This window comes from Typopeltis vanoorti, chromosome 14 (genome assembly GCF_054136105.1).
Source record: "Typopeltis vanoorti isolate ZY-2024b chromosome 14, IOZ_Tvanoo_1.0, whole genome shotgun sequence".
In the NCBI taxonomy this organism is placed as follows: domain Eukaryota; kingdom Metazoa; phylum Arthropoda; class Arachnida; order Uropygi; family Thelyphonidae; genus Typopeltis; species Typopeltis vanoorti.
This window is the reverse complement of record NC_143562.1, coordinates 93,152,861-93,166,007: the sequence shown is the minus strand read 5'-3', so window position 1 is coordinate 93,166,007 and position 13,147 is coordinate 93,152,861. Positions and strand designations below refer to the sequence as shown.

At 37.2% G+C, this 13,147-nt stretch overlaps 1 protein-coding gene across 5 annotated transcripts in view; it reads left to right on the top strand.

Annotated features, from left to right (window-relative positions):
• Positions 1-11,093: 11,093 nt before the first annotated feature.
• Positions 11,094-13,147, top strand: part of LOC150099765 (E3 ubiquitin-protein ligase RNF103-like) — an 86,622-nt gene continuing 84,568 nt past the window's right edge. The window contains exons 1-2 of one of the 5 annotated variants that reach the window (XM_090403732.1): positions 11,745-11,798; positions 12,983-13,035. The gene's annotated coding sequence lies outside the window, so the exon portion shown is untranslated. Of the gene's footprint in view, positions 11,174-11,709; positions 11,799-11,932; positions 12,044-12,982; positions 13,036-13,147 lie in introns of those variants that run through there. The other 4 variants (XM_090403733.1, XM_090403736.1, XM_090403734.1 and 1 more) reach the window with 4 other exon arrangements.

The following is a 13,147-nucleotide window of genomic DNA, read 5'->3' as shown; positions in this document are numbered from 1 at the left end:
TCCGTAGAAACGCCACAAAGTAGGAAGCATTGCATTGTCCAGAATGTGAAGATACCTCTGGGAGTTCAATGTTCCTGGTACCACAAACTTCTTCCGAGGCCACATCAGGAAAAACAGGACCATATCACACCAAACCATCACTAAGCTACCGCCGAATTTCATTAGACGTTACCGTGCATCCGCTACACCCACACACGTCCATCTGCTATATAGGTGGACGTGTGTGGGATTCACACCATAACGAGCTGTTTTATGGTGCGAATCGGCACACCATAACACAGCTCTCCAAGCTTTCATGTCCCACTGTACACGTTCTTGGCACTACTGAATACGATGCTGCATGTTGATTTGGGTAATGCGGGCCTAACATATTCTCAATGATCGAATCTGAATGCTTTTATACATATTCCTGTTCCAGTCGTTGCCTGAAACGTCACTGCGGGTGGCAATTAAAATTGGCTAGCTGCGCTTCAATCTCAGTATGGTATCATTGATTGCCGACCTGGGATGGTCCAAATTTTAAATATTTGCCGAACAGGCGTGCAGCATGACATTCTGTCACAATACCTCTATCAGAGTCCATTCATTCTCTTTCCGAAGCTATTTCACCCGGATACAGTCGCAATGACTTTGTATCATCCTGTTCCTCCAATTTATACCGGCTACAAACACGTGACTCGTTACATGGCAAGATGCGACTTGCCTACGAATGTATCCGTTGACTACTTTTTAAGCAGTGTATAGCCAAACATCGACAACCGTTATGTTGTGTATATATTGAAAGCCGCGAAACGAAACTGTTCAATATCATTCTCGGATAAGATTAACGCAACTTTCGTGAAGCGTTATCAAATAAAGAGGAAGGACGTGCAGGAATGTTTGATATAATTTCTTTAGCCTTACTTCTCAAAACAGATTATCATTCATCAATAATAGCAACAAATTATATCTACAAGTAATGGAGAAAACATTGTAAACAAAATATCAGCATTTTCCTAGATAGTAAATGAATTTATGTGAATAATCAATAATAAAGATTAATTGATTGATTAAAAAAATTTCAAATCCCCTGTCCTCAAACATTTATCGACAAAGAGTAAAAAAAATCAACTAACGTCTTTTTATTCCCGTATATAGGGAGTAAGCGAGGCCGTTTCTTGCCCTATCTAAATTTTGGAGACTGAGTGGGCAGTTCAACCTCCACTGGTACCCAATCAGAGATAGCCGGCCCAAGGCTATTACTAATTAAGCGGCTCAACAAGTGCCGCCATATCGTAGTCCCATAAACCTATCATATCATATTTAATGTCTGAAAATAATGTGGGTGCTATGGTCGAATTTCTTGAGTTTTACGGGACGAAAAAGCCGAGTTTCCGGGAGAAAAAACCCACTTGCCCGTGGCAGAGATTGACTAACTTGGGAACTGGTCGAAAAAAGACTTAGAGATATTTCCTCTAGTCGACGACTAGATTCGAAACATAGTCTTCCTTCGTGCGATCAAGCGCCGTGGTGTACAAACGCCTCATCCACTGAGCTACACAGAAGTTAAAGTCTATGATCTTAAAAGATTTTATAAGAGATTTTCATATGTCACTTAATATAAGTCCTTGATTTTAAGCGCTGATCCATGTGAATGTATGACTGTGAGTGATTCTTTTAGAAGTCTGAAGTTAGTTTTCTTCTAAATGAAGCATAGCTGAAACATTCCATTGTAGGCTTATTCATAAGAACATGGAATTCTGATGTCCCCGGGTATTTGTAAACATGTGTGCTGTCCTTAGGGATTCAGAAGTTCGGTCTAGTGGATATATATTATATATAACTTAATTTATTTCTTTAAAAAATTTGTTTTAAAAAATATTGTTAATATTACCAGGCGGCAGTTCTTTCTTCATCAGTTCCAAGATTTAAGGTGTCCATCTCGGAAAAGGAAACGTCTTCTAATACTTAGCAAGAATAGATATAAAATAATTCTGAGAACAGACAAAGGGAGCGCAATGGTAGTAGAAGATTATAATAAATAAATAAATAATTACAAGTTAACTTTCTGACTCTTCCACGCAGTCAATTCTAGATCATCTATCATTGTCCCCTACGTGGAAAACGGTTTAATAATGTAGATGATGTGTTAAGATTATCGAAGACCGTCTTTCTACCATACATCAGAAACATATTTAAACACTGTTCCAGTAATCATTTCTGATATAATGTTTTACAATTAACAATTTTAACTTGCAATGGACATCCTTATGTCTCCTCCATAGCTTGCCTTTTGATGAAGAATTTTGAAAAGACATTCCTAGTGGAAAGAACTCTAAAACTAAAGTTTGGTGGAGATTTGTTGATGATTTTTTATTATTTGGAACATGACCTCCGTAGTCTGCAACAATTTCTTCTTTCTCTTAACTCTTACTAACTTACATTCAAATTTACATTAGAGCTTGATAAAGATTGAAACACCCTTTCCTTGATGTTCTCACCGATAAGAAGGTTAGTGGCGTTTCTTTTGAGAAGTACTATAAGCCAACTCATACATGACGTTATCTTCGTGCTCATTCCTTCGCTATACTTCAAAAAATTTGATGTAGATTACGCGCCAATAATCGAGCATTTCTTCAAGTTGATAAAATTCATGATTATATCATGATATAATCATGATTATATCATCAGTTTTATCAACTTGTAGAAATGCTCGATTTTAATATTTTATATCTAATATTTTTCTAAAGACTTTTTCAAAAGCTGAAATCAAATTTCTAACCTCGCTGTATATGTTCAGGTTTCACATCCGTAGGTAACAATTGGGCGTACAGTATTTCATTTATATATTTATACTCTTGTCGATATCTTTCGAACTGAATACACACGAGAGAAAATAAAAAGTCTGAAAACCCTTATTATTCGATTTTTCAATTCTACCGTCTCATTTGGTTGGTATGTGATAATTTCTCCTGAATATTTAGATTGTTCCACTTTTTCTAATTGAAGGTTCCCAATTTTCCACACTTGTATTTGCTAACTAATGCGTTTGGTATTTGTTGCCTTTGTAGCTCATTTGATTTAGTCGACCCTTTGGTTGGAAAGACCAGGGTTTGAATCTCATCTATGACATGAGGAATCTTCATGAGCAGTGACGGCTCGTGGCTTAAAATCGTGGGGGTTCTGCAACTTTCGAAATATATATACAGGGTGTTCGGGATAAATTTGACATATTTATAATTAATTATATTTTTCCGTAAGTTACATGTATTAACACACACTTCTCTTCATTTAAAAGTTTGGACCCTTCTTCATTCATATACAAGATGTCAGAAAGGATGGATAGCTGGAACCCACCTGAATCATGGAAGAGAATAACTTGTATCATGATGATTCGTGCCCGCCATCAAAATAAGGATATTACGACTGCTGCCCAATGCTCCCTGAATACAGTAAAAACAATCAGGCATGAACTAGAGACTTGCAATGGTGACTACGAGGATGTAGCAAGAAGAAAGATCCCTAGCAGACGATCTGATTGCGTTCGTACAGCAGAATTCCTCGCAAATCTGCAGGAACAGGTGTTGAAGAACCCTGGCATTGGAATTCGGGCTTTGTTCGTGGAGTTGCTAACTGTAGTCAAGCCCTGGATAACAAGGGTAGCCAATGGTAGGTCGTATGTATGGCAGCAGGATTCGGCCCCTTGCCACACCTCTGGGAAAAGTCAAAAATGGTTGTCTGAAAATTTCTACGACTTCACCAGTCCAAATGTTTGGCCTCCAAACTCCCCAGACCTTAACCCCATGGATTATTTTGTATGGGGCGCAGTTGAAAAAGACACCAATCGCACTTCCAGTAATACAAAAGCCCAGTTAATGGATAAAATTAAAACAGTTTTTGCGGCCCTTCCCAGGGAGACTGTAGCATCAGCTTGTTCGAGGTTCCGAAGCAGAATTGAAGCTGTGATCGATGCTAATGGTGGTTATTTTGAGTAAATCTTGTTGATAGTATTGTAATTAACTCTGCCTGTAATGTTTTTTGTCAATTCATTAAATTTAATAGATACAAAGAAGATTTTCTTTTTCCTTACGAAACTGTCAAATTTATCCCGAACACCCTTTACATATTGTAAGTACAGTGCATACGTATTTGGATAAAATATCAAAATTATGGTAAAAATTTTAAAAAAAATTAAACATGAAAAAATATTGTTTATTATCGATAAAATTATACAGTTTGGTATAATTCAAAATTACTTACAAATAAAATATATTCGTCTTGTTTTGTCTCATGAAAAAATATTATTTATTATCTATAAAATTATAATTTAGTATAATTCAAATTTAATTAAAAATAAAATCCATTTCTTCAATTGTGATTAAAGGAGTGGATTTACAGTTTTTGGACATTATAATTAAATCCTTTAATTGTAATCTCCAAATATTCAAGGAGGCGGAGTAAACACGATAAGCACTACTAACTCTCTACTACTAGTGCTTATAGTGTTTACTCCGCCTCTTTAAATATTTGGAGATTACAATTAAATGATTTAATTGTAATGTCCAAAAACTGTAAATCTACTCCTTTAATTACAATTGAAGGAATGGATTTTATTTTTCATTAATTTAAAAATAAAACGCAAACTGCATATAAACAACAGTGAAACTGCGCGACGGACAGTGCCGCATTACGCTGATAGCTCGCACTCACTATGACGCGTATGCTTGCGCGCGTAGGAAATATGACACTGTGGTAAACACAGTGCTGCTAGTGTCCTTCCTAAGTGCTACAAGGTAAAATTTATTATTTTTTATATAAAATAAGAGAATTGTATAGGATTGTTGATGATAAAATTAAATATTACAATCAAATATAAATAAATTAATAAATGTATTTATATATGGAGAAAAATTGGGGTGCTGCAGTTCAGCAGTGCCTATGCACAAGCTGCCCCTGTTCATGAGGTCTTTCAATCAAATTATGAGTTAACCAGTTGAGTAAAAAGGTGAAGAGTTTTCATGGACACCCTGATTCTTCGTCCCTCAAAACAGACAAACCGATCAGAAGAAAACACACTTAGAACAATATGGGAAATATGGAATTGTCACTTTATTTCGATGGTTTTGTTTCGCACACCTGCACGGTGAAGTTGGTCTACACGTTAGCCTAAATAAGACTGGCATTAATCATTATTTTGTTTTTTGTTGATTACGTTTTAGCCTTACCTTGTATGCTAATTTTTCTAATTCGAAACTTCTGCTTGGTTTTTGACATGAATGTTAATGTCATCTGCATATGCTACGATCTTCTCTGATTTCTTTGTTAGAATGCCTTTATTATCTTCTAGCAAAAATCGGATAATATATTCCAAAGCAATGTTAGAAATTATAGCAATACGATCTTCTTGTGTTGCTCCTTGATTTATTGGACACGAATCTGTTAAATAATTTTGTATTTTAATCTGTGACTATATTTTTCATCATCTTACTTTTTCCATTGAAGTCATACTACCTTATCTGGTATTACAAAGTGTATCATAGTCTTTTTTTTTTTTTTTCTATATTAATGCTGCCTTCTAATTGTTGGAAATCAACAAAAATCTAATGATTTTTTTTTTATATCAAATTTCCAAAATTTCTTTAACAGTTGTTTAACTATATGTAACTGATCAATTGTAGATTTACCTTTCCTAAAACCTGCTTGGTAGACTGTATGATGAATTTTTCAGAAACTCAAGAATATGGACTGTAGATTCTATACACTACTCCAGACAATAATAATATAAATAAATAAATCAGATAATGCCTTTTATTCCGTTATATGGACTAGGCGAGGTCAGTGCTGTAGCTAGAGCTTTTGCCACCCAGGGTGGTCCCTGTACAAAAAGTCAAAACGACATATAGGGAAATAAATTAAACACTATGTTTATTTTTGAGCAAAACTTTAATTCCTACATTCTAAAATGTTATTTTTCGGGCTGTTCCGTTAGCAAAATTGTCGATGACATTGTCGAAGTCTATTTCATCATTCATTTGCTGTTCTATGGACAGTATGGCAAGATTTTTTAAACGCAAAGTACCACCTGGAGCGTACCTCCCCCTCCTCCCCCTCCTCCCCCCCGCTCTAGCTACGCCCCTGGGTGAGGCCTTTATATACCCTGTCTAGCTTTTGGAGACTGAGTGGGCAGTTCAATCTCCACCGGTAGCCAATCAGAGATAGCTGGCTCATGTCTATCACTGATTATAGCAGCCACCGATGAAGAGGCTGGCAAACAAGTGCTGACAACTCCTGATACCTAACCCTAACAAGATATGTTGCGGTCTGAAATAATGTGGTGCTACGTTCGATTTTCTTGAGTTTACGGGATGAAAAACCCGAGTTTCCAGGAGGAAAAACTCGCTAGCCCTTGCCAGAGATCGACTAACTCGGGAACCGGTCGAAGAAAGGTTTAGAAAAAGTTTCTCCAGTTCGCAGAACACAGAATGCAGAACGATACTCTCTTGATGGGTGAACCATAAATGCTTTTCATATTTCCTCCATCTGTAAAGGTAAGTTCTTTGGGTGGAGAATTTTTGAGCTTTAAGCTCGTCCTGAATAGGCAGTGAGATTAAATGTGTTCAGCTGAGCATAGAATTGATTTGGGTCTCTTGTATTTGCAGAAATCTGCTCATTATAGTCTGAAGCTTGCTTGATCAGTGGGTTCGGATGATTAATTGTCTTAATGAAGAACTTTTCAGCTGTCATGAAGGAGAGATGTGATGTAGGGAATGTTGACGTCTCTGTGAATTTGGGAGTTTCTGATAAACCACGAAGCATCCAAACTCATTCTCAGGCATCTGTTTTGTATTCTCTGCAGCTTTTGAATATTTGTTTTCGAAGTATGACTGACTCCACGCAGGAGATGCGTTAGTTATGACTGGGCGTATTGCCCTCTTGTATGTGAGCAGTTTGTTCTGAGTATCGAATTTACTTTTTCTGTTGATCATGGGGTAGAGCTGAACTATTGCTTTGGATGTCTTTGAACTTATGTGTTTGTATGATTGGTGAATTGTAGTTTTTTATCCAGAATTACTCCGGGATATTTGACTGTATTCTGCCATGGGATTTTAACACCTAGTAAATGTATATCTTCCTTGATTTGAGGCTTTTTTCTAGTGAACAGTACGGCTCAGCTCTTCTGTGGATTGGTTTGAATTCTCCAGTCCATAAACCATCTTTCCAGCGTGTGAATGCTGCTTTGGAGTCTCTTAATAGCTAGTTTGGGGCTAAGAGATCTTGCTAATAATGCAGTGTCATCAGCATATAATGCAGTGATTGTTGAGCTTGGTTTTGAGAGATATCAGCAATATAGATAGAAAACAGCAAGGGGCCAAGAGTGAGCCCTGCGGCACTCCCGCCAGAACTTTGCTCCTGGTTGATACAGTTTCATTTATTTTGACTTGCATGTATCTGTCTCTGAGGTAAGAGTGAATTATTTTAACTAGATTAGTAGCCATATTGAATGTGATGAGCTTGTAGAGAAGACCCTGATGCCACACCTTATCAAAATCCTTTGCAGCATCTAAAAAGACTGCAGCTGTATAAAGATTCCGATTGAAGCCTTCGGAGATGTATTCGATCAGCCTATGGATCTGCTGAATGGTGGAGTGGTTTTTTCTTAATGCAAATTGCTCATTTGGGATTATATGTAGTTGGTCCGTTTGTGATTGAAGCCTAATAAGGACTACCTTTTCTGCGATCTTTCCAAGGTTAGACAGAAGACTGATAGGTCTGTAGCTTTCAGGAAGTTGAGCGTTTTTTCCCATCTTTTTGATTCGTGTGACATCTTCTATTTTCCATGTTAAAGGGAAATACTGGAGCCTGAGGATGTCATTAATTATGCTGACTAGATGTACAATGGCTTTTCTGGGAATAGTTTAATTATTTTCTTTGTAATTCCATCTGAGCCTGGAGCTTTATTATTGTTCAGGTGGGTTATAATGTTTACAACTTCTGTTGGAAAAGTAGGTGTGAGAGATTCTAGGTCATCTTTTTGTTGTGTTATGGCCTGCCTAACTCGGCGGTGAATCTTGTAGATGAGATTGATGTTCAGATTTTCATATGAGGGATTGCATGGAGTTTCCAAGCTGTCGACCAGAGCCTCTGCCTTTTCTTTATCAGTGTGAGCTATTCCTTTCGCGGTTTGAATTGGGGGTAAAAGTTGTCTTTTAGTGCGGAAGGTTCTCAGAAACTTCCATATGGAGTTTTCTTCTGGGTTTAATTTCATTAGCTTAGATTCCCATTCTTGGTTTCGATGTTTTGGAGGGCTTCACCGACTTGTCTGTTTAATTTATTCAAATTTGCTTTATCTTGAGGGGCTCTTTTATTATGATACCTCTTTCTGGTTTTGTTTTTCAGTCTAATTAAATCCATGATTTCCTCGGGGATCCGTCCACTAGGTTGAAAGACTGTAGTTTGGGTAATTGACTTTATTGCATTTTTGATTTGACTGGTAAAGTTTTTTTGCAGCCATTTCTATCTCCTCTTTTATGTGAATAGTAGGGACTCGGCCAGTGTGATCAGATAGGATTCTGGAGAGCTTGTCCCTAGATATGAAAGAGTGGGGAGGGGAGAATTGTTCTTGTGTACCAAGTTGAAGCAGAATAGGGTTATGATCTGACGAAAGTTCATTTATTGTGTCCAGCTGATATTGGTATCTGATATTTTTGAGGACGACTATGTCAAGTACATCTGAACTTCTAGTTGAGCTTTGATGGGTGGGCTCTGTGGGTCCAGTTACAACAATAGAATGTTGCGTTGAGTAATGGTTTAGAGTTCGACCTTTGTCGTTGATTGTGGAGCTATGCCAGGTTGTATGTTTGGCATTAAAGTCACCAGCCATGATGATGGAGTCTGTGAAGCCGAGAATGGAGTCCAAGTCAGATACCAGCAATGGAATGCTGGGTGGATTATATACAGCATAAATTTTGATATTGCCAGCATTGTTGGTATTAACTTCAATACCTGTTATCTCTAGGTTCTTGGTTTGGGGATTGGTCAGAACATTATGGCTTAGGTAGTTTTTAATGTATATAGCTGTTCCTCCTCCGCTGCTGGTGAGTCTATCTGTTTTGTTCATAGTATAGTTCCGTAATTTGGGATTATTAGCTGGTCTGAGATGTGTTTCATTTACCAGTATTATGTCAGGATTATGCCTGTGAGAGAATTCTTGTAGTTCTAGAATTTTGTTTTTGAGTCCGTTGGCATTCCATGCAGTGATCATGAGAGAGTTGGGATGGAATTTTCTTCTATTCATTGTTGAGGGCTGTCAGAATTGAGTGGGTACCTTGTATGAATCTTTTCGTGGAGGACGCAAAGGATTTGTCATACTGAATTCTTGTAACATGGTAACTAGTGACGCAGTTAATATTGATGTTAGATTTGAGCCTATATGGTCATGAGATGGAGTAGCCTTTGTTCAGGCTGCCTCTACATATCGTTGTTAGTTCATAAATCTCTTTCTGTGTCATCAATTTCTATGAGTATCAGTGGAATTGGCCGTTTATCTGCCCTGAGCATCCTGCTCACTTTCACTGGTGTTAGGTTCCGACTCATAAGATCAGTGGTGATTTCTTCACAGGTGACACCCTTGGTGACTCCGTGAAGCACAACTTTGAGATTCATCTCACTGGGTAAAACAAAAGTATGATATTGAAGACTCTTGTAATCCATTAATCTTGTCAGCTGTCTGTAGTCAGTGACTGAAGCTGGCTGGATTTTGACTCCTTCATCTTGATTTTTAGCCGAGGAATATGCAATTTTGTGTTCCCTAAGGGCTGTTGTGACAGTAGTCCATTTGTCCTTGTCCCTTAGTATTACTGGTGGAACCTTTTCGGTGTTCCTTGAGACTTCTAATGTTGGTATGTCTTCATCTATCTGGTCTTCTATGGTTCTTCTTCTTTTGTTAGAGTGCTCCTCTTGAGAGATGTTTTGACATTTGACAGGGGGATTTTGGTGACAGAGCAGCAATGAGATCCTCTTGTGAGATCTCATTCTCCTCCTCCTCCTCCTCCTCCCCTCTCCATCCCGATCATTAGAGTGAATATATTCTTTTATAAATCCTGGCCAGTCCGTTTCTAATTTGCTTATTATGAGTTTGAGTACCTCTAGAGACTACTCCTTGTTAAGGATCTGGATGTGATCTTTGATGTTGTTCATATCAAAATGGCGATTTCCTACCAGCAGAAATGGGTTAAAAGCAGTATAATAAACCCGCAGGGTCGGGGGGGTCTGCCAGCAAAGTATCCTGTAGACCTAGACGGACTACTAGCAATGTATAATCCCGCAGGGCTTGAAGCCTGCCAGCAAATGTCCTGTAGACTGAGTTGGTCTACTAGCAAAGTCTTCTTAGACCCTACTAATTTGCGAAAAGGAGTATCAATATCTCACTTGGCCACAGTTAGAAACCTACCTCCCTATAAAAGCTTAATACCACCACTGGTCCTCATTGCGGGTGGGGCATGCAGGCCATTTGACCTCTTGCACATTTCGTGTAGAGGGGGAGACAGTAGGAATCACACTGTGTTATCACCAGTGCAATGTGTGATTACTGAGAAACCTTGTTTGCAATGTAATAAATCAATCCTGTCACTTAAACTTCTTCCTCCAGTTGGCGACTAGACTTGAACTTAAGTCAAACTTTGAGCGACCAAACGCAGTGGAAGCAAGTGCCACTTCCACTGAGCTACACAGGCCTCAATAATAATAATAATAATAATAATAATTCCAAAAAGTTAGTTTCAGCGTAAAGAGCTTCATATTTCCAAAAGAGTTTTTCTGAACTAAAAAAGAACTTCATTCTTCCAAAATGTCGATTGTGAGTAACCGAGACGTCGTGAGGAATTTTGGCGCCTATGGCAATTTTGACGCCTATGGCCAAGAAAGAAAATTGCGCCGTTCTAAAAAAAAAAACTCTAAAATCTCAATTTTTGCGCCTGTGTAAAATTAGCGCCTATGGCTGGGGCCACATTGGCCATAGCCTCACTCACTTCTGGAGGGGGAAAAAACAAGTGCTGTACTCTGTTTAAGGAGTTTCTTGACAGCTAGGCTGTAGCCTTTTGGCGAAAGTGTGAGGAAGGCTGGTTTGGTTGACAGCAATACCTGGAGACGCTAGAAATGGCTTGTAACATGAATTAAGAAGTGAATGAAAACAAATGTATGTAAATTTTCTCTATCGCTCTGCTAGCAATAGGTTCTGTTAGAAAATTTGATTCAGTAAGTTTCAGGCTGAACTGAAAATTAATGTTGACCACAGACGCACAATAAATTCTTTGCAAGGAAGGTAATGGGTTCGTAATGAACTCACTACGAATTCACTGAGTCGAAATTCGTAGTGAGTCCGCCGATACATACATAATTGAAAGTGGGTTACCAGGATTTTTGTGTATAGAGTGAAGAGACCTCCTGTGATTAATGAAACAATCCCAATAATAAGTATAATAAAGTAGTAACTTTTTTTCTCGTCTGCACTATAATAATAGAGTACTGTTTTGAGAGAAGCAGTGTTGTATTTTCAGCCTTTCATAAAGGGCAATTGGTTTCATTTTCTATAGTGGTCTCATAAATTCTTATTTCAAATCTAGGCACGAATTCTTCGCTGAAAGTGAAGGTTCGCTTGTGGTAGTGGCGCTCAAATTAGATTAAAAAAAAAAAAAAGACTACAAAAATCTGTTTACGTTTCAGTAAAATAGCATTTTTGTGGCTTATGCTGTTCTTTTTAAGTTGACATAAGAAAGAACTGAACTGAAAACGTTTCTAATGTGGTGTATAATATTGTTGAGGTAATTTGATTTATATATAGGGGCATTCATTCTCTAACAAGTTTATTGATAAATTATTGGATTATATAACGAAGTATGCTTATTTTATCAAGAAGATTCTTTTTATAAAATATACTCAAACTCTGAATAATTCATCTTAGACTACTGAGTTATCCAAACTGTCAATCCCCCCCCCCCCCGGTTCAAGAGCTAGTGTAAACTGGTTTTAAATGCCACTAGCAGTTTACTGGGATGAAAAAGAGAAAGTAAATACAACGGTTTCATTTTCAATATTGCTCGTATTTTTAAGAAACAGTTGTTCGTATGCTTAATATGAAATAGAAAATTATTCAAATTTTGATTGTGTTGTTTTTTTTCCCTATATAAATTGCATTTTTAACCATATATGATTGAACTATTATTTGCACATTTTTTCAACTGCTGCAAGTTAATGGATTCAGCTACTTCATATACAGTTTCATGTTGTATAACGAAATTTAATTTCGCTGATTTGTTTACACCAATTATATGTTTATTGTGTAACCGCATTTATTGATAGCTACGTGACTTTTTTTTTTTTTTTTTCCTTCTTCTCCCATTTAGTAATACTACGGTAATTGCTGCCTGTTGTTTGTATGAACCTTTTCTTCCATCAGTATGATTATAACCATACCTCCGGGAAATTAACTCAGTTGGAAGGTCATCATTGTCAAACTTCTCTAACAAAGCAGGCCTTCGCTGTTGGACACCTGTAATATTTTCATTATTATTATTTCTGTAATTAGGAGTGTCAGAAAGTTTATTGATTTTAGTATTTGGTGATCCAGGTTCATCATGCACTCGCATAAAAAGAACAGTGTCCGGTTATTTGTTGCAACTTTAACCAATAAATACAAGTCTGCCATAATCTCCCATTTTCTGTGCCAGCCAGTAAGTGGGCATACCAGATATCTGTGCCTTTCAGAAATTTAAATTAACTTTGCTCCTTGCATAATATACATTAGCAGTTTTTATTTTTTGCAGTGCTTGGACACTGCCTGTGCAAACTGTTGCACGTTTGTCTCATACCTCCCACACACAAAATAGCAGTACCTGTCTAGAAAACATATGAATTATTGGAGATTTTATTGTATATCATTGTAATGACAGAAGTATATACATTTATTTAAAAAGGCAAATGTAAATTATATGGATGATCTTTACAGTGGGAGTGGTTCCTATCATCTTTTGCCAATCACCAAGCAGGAATGGATGGCAGGTAAGAATTGTAATATTTTTAAAAGTGCGGATAAATGCTACCATCTGTTTTATGACAGATCATTTGATATAGAGTATGGAGATAATATATAATATAATATTTTAATATAATA